Here is a 7258-nt window from a genome sequence, read left to right as displayed (position 1 = left end):
TTGAAGGCACCCAGAATTGCTAACCAAATTCTGGTTCTTTTCTGAAATAAGATCTGTGTTTATGGAAGTCTCAGGATGTGCAAGGAGTCAATGGTGGCATCCATATCAGTTTCCAGGGTGTGCTCCTGCAAGGTTTGCAGACCAGTGACCACCGAGCACCTAGATTAAATGCAGGGGCTTGTCCCAGATCCCAGAGGTGGCATAGCCATGTTATTTAAGGATTTCCAAAGGTAGAAACCCCAGTTTCATTTTTTGTTAGCTGCTCAGGATTTCTTCCTCTATGGATGACTTTTTTTTTTTAGTCATTTTCAGCTGGCAAAGGATTCCACTTGGCTGAGGGCCCAGCAGGTGACCTGTCACTCCTGCAATACATTACAGAAACATAAATGAGACCGTATTTTCGTTGTATGTCATAATAGTCTGTAGAATTGTTCAGAGTAGTCACGGAAGCATCTTAGGATCTGTCCAGCCCCGAGGGGGGAAACAAGCAGCCAGATGAAAATCATGGCATTTATGTGGAACTCTAAGTAAAGAGTATAGGGCTTTTATTAGCAACATCTGAGATGGCAGTTTGAAAGCCACAGTTTGGAAATAGAAGCTGAAGGTAGCCCCAGGAATGGTAGGATGGAGGTAACAGGTTTCTAAAGTCAGAGAGACCATGCACGCGCGAGCAGCGGGGTGACAAGGACTGATGAACCCTCTGCTATGGCCTCTGATTCTTGGATCAGCTTCTCTACCCAAAGTTCTGCCAAGTAGAGCAGCAGACAGCAGCCCTGTTCCACCAGCCAGAGGGGCAGAGAGAGAACGAGAGAAGACCAACAGGAACCCACAGCATCTCTCCACCTGATGGATTGCTGTAGGCAGCTCTGGGTGGTTGGTTTTCATCCTTCAAGAATGCCATGAATTGTTACTCTTCATAGGAGCTTGTAACTCATCAATAAGAAAATTGAAATATACAAAAAGCCTTTTATCATCTGAACACTTGGAAATTTTCTATGCATAAGTTTGAGTTCCAATCCCCTGTCAAGATTGTGAAAAGATTTGGAAATCCATATTGCACTAGAAAAGAGTTGAGCTGTTCAAAGGTGACTTCTTCCTCTTTTTTTCCTTTTTAACTGACAGAGAAGTGAATTTTTAAATGAACTACAAGAAAACTTCAGTTTATCTTTAAAGAGAGCTATAAGAATCTACTCTACCATCAAGGGACCAACTGATCAACTACTTTTGTTCTAACCTAAGCTGTTAAACTGATGTCCATTCCAGGTATTTCAAATGATTCAAATACTCATTTATGTACTTGATAATGGAGGCTACCTTCCCATTAGATGAAGTAATGGGGATGAGATTTGGCAGAAAGGAATACATTTTTTCAGATTGAGATTGCTCTCCTAAAATATTTTAAAACTCATGAGGTTTAAAATGAACTTATTACTAATTTCTTTCTTTTTAAAAACTTGTTCACTTATCAAAAGTGAATAGTGAATTATCACCAAGTCCTTATACCTGTGTGACCACTTTCCAAGTCAGTAAGTAGAACACTTCTGGCACCCAAGAAGACCCCTCCATCCCCCTCCATCACCATCCCCTCCCCACTGTCCACTATTTTCACCTCCAACAACAAAGGCAAGTTTTGCTAGATTAAACATTTTTGTACAAATGAAATAATATGTATCATTTTTTGCATGATTTCCTTAATTTAACATGTTTTGGAGAGTCATCCAGGGGGCTATGTATGGCTGTAGTTCGTTCGTTTTCTAAAACTTTTAATTCTGGTATAGCTAACATAGCGTTGTATTAGTTTCAGGTGTACAATATAGTGATTCAAGAATTCTATACAACACCTGCGTCTCATCACGACAGGTGCACTCCTTAATCCCCATCACCTATTTCCCCCATCCCCCGCCCCCTCCTCTCTGGTAACCAACAGTCTGTTCTCTAGAGTTAAGAGTCTGTTTCTTGGTTTGCCTCTCTCTCTCTCCTTTGCTCATTTGTTTTGTTTCTTAAATTCCACATATAACTGAGATCATGTTGTATTTGTCTTTCTCTGACTTATTTCACTTACCATAATATTCTCTAGCTCCATCCATGTTGTTGCAAATGACAAGATTTCATTCTTTTTATGGCTGAATAATATTCCTCTCGGTGTGTGTGTGTGCGTGTGTGTGTGTGTGTGTGTGTGTATAAATCTTCTTTATCCATTCATCTATTGCTGGACACTTGGGCTGTTTCCATAATTTGGCTATAGTAGATAACGCTGCTATAAACAGAAGGGTGCATGTATCCCTTTGAATTAGTGTTTTTGTATTTTGGGGGTAAATACCCAGTAGTATGTTTACTGGATTGTAGGGTAGCTCTATTTTTAACTTTTTGAGGTGCCTCCATACTGTTTCCACAGTGGCTGTACCAGTTTGCATTCCCACCAACAGTGCACGAGGGCTCTTTTTTCTCCACATCCTCACCAACACCTGTTGTTTCTTGTGTTATTGATTTCAGCCATACTGACAGGTGTGAGGTGATATCTCATGACAGTTCTGATTTGCATTTCTCTAATAATAAGTGATGTTGAGCATCTTTTCAAGTGTCTGTTGGCCATCTGGATGTCTTCTTTGGAGAAATGTCTATTATGTCTTCTGCCCATTTTTTTTTAAAGGTTTTATTTATTTATTCGACAGAGATAGAGAGAGCCAGCGAGAGAAGGAACACAAGCAGGGGGAGTGGGAGAGGAAGAAGCAGGCTCACAGCGGAGGAGCCTGATGTGGGGCTCGATCCCATAACGCCGGGATCACGCCCTGAGCCGAAGGCAGAAGCTTAACCGCTGTGCCACCCAGGTGCCCCTTCTGCCCATTTTTTAATTGGATTATTTGTTTTGGTGTTGATTTGTATAAGTTCTTAACATATTTTGGATACTAACCCTTTATTAGATATGTCATTTACAAATATCTTCTCCCATTCAGTAGGTTGCCTTTTAGTTTTGTTGACTGTTTCTTTTGCTGTGCAGAAGCTTTTTATTTTGATGGAGTCCCAATAGTTTATTTTTGCTTTTATTTCCCTTGCCTCAGCAGACCTATTTAGAAAAATGTTGTTACAGCCAATGTCAGAGAGATTACTTGCTGTGCTCTCTTCTAGGATTTTTATGGTTTCAGGTCTCATATTTAGGTCTTTAATCCATGTTGAATTTATTTTTGTGTATGGTGTAAGAACGTGGTCTAGTTTCATCCTTTTGCATGTGGCTGATATGGTTCATTCGATTGCTGTGTAATATTCCATTGTAAGGCTATACAATGACTTATTCATTCACCCTACTGTTCGTGGATATTGGGGTTTGCTTACCATTTGAGATTGTTAGAAACTGTGCTGGTATGAACATTCTGGTATATGTCTTTTAGTGCATATCTCTGTGTGGATTTCTGTTGGATGTATACCCAGGAGTGAATTTGTTGGGTCATGGGTTATATGAACACTCGATTTGGAGAAATAATGCCAAAGAGTTCTACAAAGTGGTTGTGAAGCTTCGTTTATTTTGGCAGAGACTCTTTCTATTTCTGGCAAAGGGAAAGTTGAGTGAGTAGGATTTTTAATGGCTTGCAGGTTTCTTGGAACAAAATACCTTTTTTACAAACACTATTTGAATGAGTAAAGTTTAAGGTAATTAAGGGTTTAGAGATTTAATTTCTTTCTAAACTACAGACATTTTTCTTGGTAAGAGGTGTAAAAGCGCTTGGGGAAAAATACATTTTGGGATTTCCTTGTTGCCACAATATCTGAAAAGTAATTCCAGCCACTCGGCTCAGATAATCCACAGCGGGGCCAGCCAGCTTCTGACTTGATATCATCCTGGGGTTTTCAATAAAATAAACAAAATACAGAGAGAAGCTGGGATCCCTGTTATTAAAGCAATGTCACTCCCATGAACTTAAGCAAATTAGCAAATATTTTCTTTCTTTAAAAAATATTTTATTTATTTATTTGAGACAGGGAGAGCACAAGCAGGGGGAGCAGCAGAGGGAGGGGGAGAAGGAGGCTCCCCACTGAGCAAGGAGCCCTATCCAGGGCTCAATCCCAGGACCCTGGGCTCATGACCTGAGCTGAAGGCAGATGCTTAACTGACTGAGCCACACAGACGCCCTGCAAATATTTTCAATGGATCCATAGCTCCACCAAAAAGTAAGGCAGGTTTGAAGTTTGTTGTTGTTGTTGTTTTTAATTTCTAAGGTGAATGTTTGTTTCCTTCTCCCAAATATGGAAGACAGGTAGAAACAAACAACCGTAGCTGGAAATAAGAGGAAGTGTTTCCAAGAACGTTAAAAAATTGGTAGGCTGTTCCCACATCAGACATTGTCCATTGACAAGAGGTAAATTCAACCCCGGGCTTACTCTTCAGCAATTAAATCTTGATGAACCGCATTCCTGCCCAGGTGCTGTTATCACAGCTTTGAATGCTCCCTCTTCACCCCAAACCAAACACACAGGTTTCCTCCTCTAGGAAGCCTTCCCAGCTACCTGTCTCTCATTTTAGGGAATCTCTTCCAAATGCACAGTTTCATTTAATTTCTGCAAAAAGTTGCCAATCGGTGCTGTCCCCTTTTCTTAGACCAGGAAACCAAGGCTTTAAGAGGTCCAGTGGTTTGCTCGAGGTCAAAGTGTGGGTAAGTGGCAGAGCTGGGATTCAAAGTCAGGTTTTGTCTTCTACCTGCCCTCTCCCACTTTGTCCTAAACCCTCTCCTCTGTCATCCCATAGCTCCCTGTGCAGCTGCATCTTTGAATTTATCACCTGTCCCCGTAATCACGGATTTATTTGCATAGCTCCCTGCCTTGATGTGAGGAAAACTTGAAGACTTGTATAAAATTTGGTTGTATATCCCCAGTCCTTAGCAAGTGCCTGATAAACAGTAAGGACTCAGAAAGATTACTGAGAGAGAGGCACCTGGGTGGCTCAGTCTTGATCTCAGTGCAGGTTTTGATCTTATGGTTGTGAGTTCGAGTCCCGTGTCGGGCTCCACTCTGGGTGTAATCTACTTTTTTAAAAATTAAAAAAATAAAAGATAAATTAAAATAAAAAAATTACAGAAAGACTAAAAGGATGAATCTGTGCATACTAATCGTGCATTCCTCTTAGTGAGCCACCACATAGCGACCAGTGATTTATAGGCGAGGTGGTCAAGGGGGCATTAAAGCAATGGCCTTGGAACACAGAGCCCAGGGAACTCTTGGGTTTCTTCCTCTTCTTTTAAGGTCACTAATCCCTTCATGGGGGTCCACCCTCACTCATGACCTAATCTAAGCCTAATGATCTTCCAACGCCCCCCCCACCTCCTGACACCGTCCCATTGGGAGGTAGGGCTTCCACATATGAAAACGGGGAGGACGCAAACATTCAGTGCATAATCGTTGTTATGAGCATTCAATGAACTGAACTGCGTTAAGCACCTCAAGCCATTCTTGGTACATAATAAAAGTGGACATACCTAGAACAGGGTGAAATTAGCCAAGTAAGCTGGGCAGCTTATAGACAAAACCACTGTGGGAGTGCAAAGGAAAGCATTGTCGCCTACTCCTGACTGTAGGCCTGGGTTCCAGGCACTGTGATCTACATGTGTTTTACATGTGTCGTACATGTGTTCTACATGCGATCTACATGTAATCTACATGTGATCTATAGTCACCCGCCCAGTGCTGTGTGGAGGGATATGACTCTCCACGTGTTAGGTGTGAGCAAGCAGAAACCCAGAGAGGCGAGAACATTCACCCAAAGTCACCCAGCCAACCACACCAGCTGCACCCCCACTGTGCGGCTGGGGTGTAAGCACCGGGGTGCCTGCCTCTGCGGTCCGTGCTCTTCAGCAGTGAGACGGAGTAGGGGCACCTGGGGATGGCTTCAGGGCGAGAGGAGACGTGAGAAGAATTTTGAAAACTAAATCCAGCATTAAGGGGTAGAAATATCTATTGTCCTCGTTTCGGCACTCGCTGCTCAGTAGGGTGTTTCAGGCTAACTGCTTTGGCTGTGTCAGGGTGTCGCAACCTCAGCACCAGGAACATTTGCTGTGGTGGCTGGCCTGGGCAAGAGAGGGGCTTAGCAGCATCCCTGCCCGCTGCCCGCTGGATACCTGGAGCACGCCGCTCTCGCCCAGTCAGGACCACCAACAATGTCTCCAGATGTTCCTCCCTCGGGGAGAAAAATCACTCGTGGTCGAGAACCACTGATCTCGGGGCGCCTGGGTGGCTCAGTCAGTTAAGCATCTGCCTCTGGCTCTGGTCATGATCCCAGAGTCCTGGGATCGAGTCCTGCATTGGGCCCCTTGCTCAGCTGGGAGCCTGCTTCCCTCCACCCCCCACCCTGCTTGTGTTGTCTCTCTTCCTATCTCTTTCTCTCAGACAAATAAATAAATACGATCTTTTAAAAAAAGAGAGAGAGAGAACCACTGATGTACGTGTCTGCGTGATCTCAGTAACTCAGCTGTCAGCTGCGGAAAGTCAGGAACGCAGGATGCCTTTGTGCATTCGGCAAACCAGGGAGCCAAATCTGGAAACGCAGTGATTGCTCCGTAGAACACCTGTTGTCCTCATCGCTCCCTCATACATTTCTAAGCAGCTCTCCCACTTGTCCTTCCGATCTCACCTCTAATGTCACCTTTTCAGGGATGCTTTCTCCAGATCTAGGCTTGCCGGGTTCCGCTTGTCGTCTTGCTGTGCAGCGCTGCTCTCGGAGTCCTCTCATTATTCCGCAGGCACCCGGCAGGGTCGCATCAGAGCGTGCTAGAAGCTCTCGATTTTAATTAAGGCTTTGCAAAGGCCCAGTGCGCTGAGGTGGCATGTTCAAGGTCACACAGCAGAGAAGGGACAAGCTAAAACCCCAGTCCTGGGAGGGTGGAGCAGGTCCCTAGGGGCCAGAAGAGTAGATGCTGAGCAGAGCCCCAGTGGGTGGGCGTTGGGGGCAGAGTCCGTCACAGGAGCAAACTGGAGCTGTAGGAGGAGAGCCGGTCAGAAGCCAGGGGGCAGCGTGGTGGGAACGGAAGACCGCGTGAGGGTGGGCACCCCCAGAAGCCATGGGATGCCAGCTTACAGCGCGTGCCCAAGCTGGATGAAAGCTTCCGTCCGCGCATACGCCAGCTGCTGATCTGGCGATGCTAACGAACTTCTGGCTCGGCCCAGGTTTGAGGGGGGCTGAGCTGCAGGGAGAAGAAGGAGGAGCCTGGAGGAGGCAGAGTTTATGCCTCGCATGGGCTCAGGTGAGTGGTTTTCCAGCGAGCTGAGTTCACTG

This window comes from Ailuropoda melanoleuca, chromosome 5, assembly GCF_002007445.2.
Source record: "Ailuropoda melanoleuca isolate Jingjing chromosome 5, ASM200744v2, whole genome shotgun sequence".
In the NCBI taxonomy this organism is placed as follows: Eukaryota; Metazoa; Chordata; class Mammalia; order Carnivora; family Ursidae; genus Ailuropoda; species Ailuropoda melanoleuca.
Note: the sequence above shows the minus strand (reverse complement) of the source record.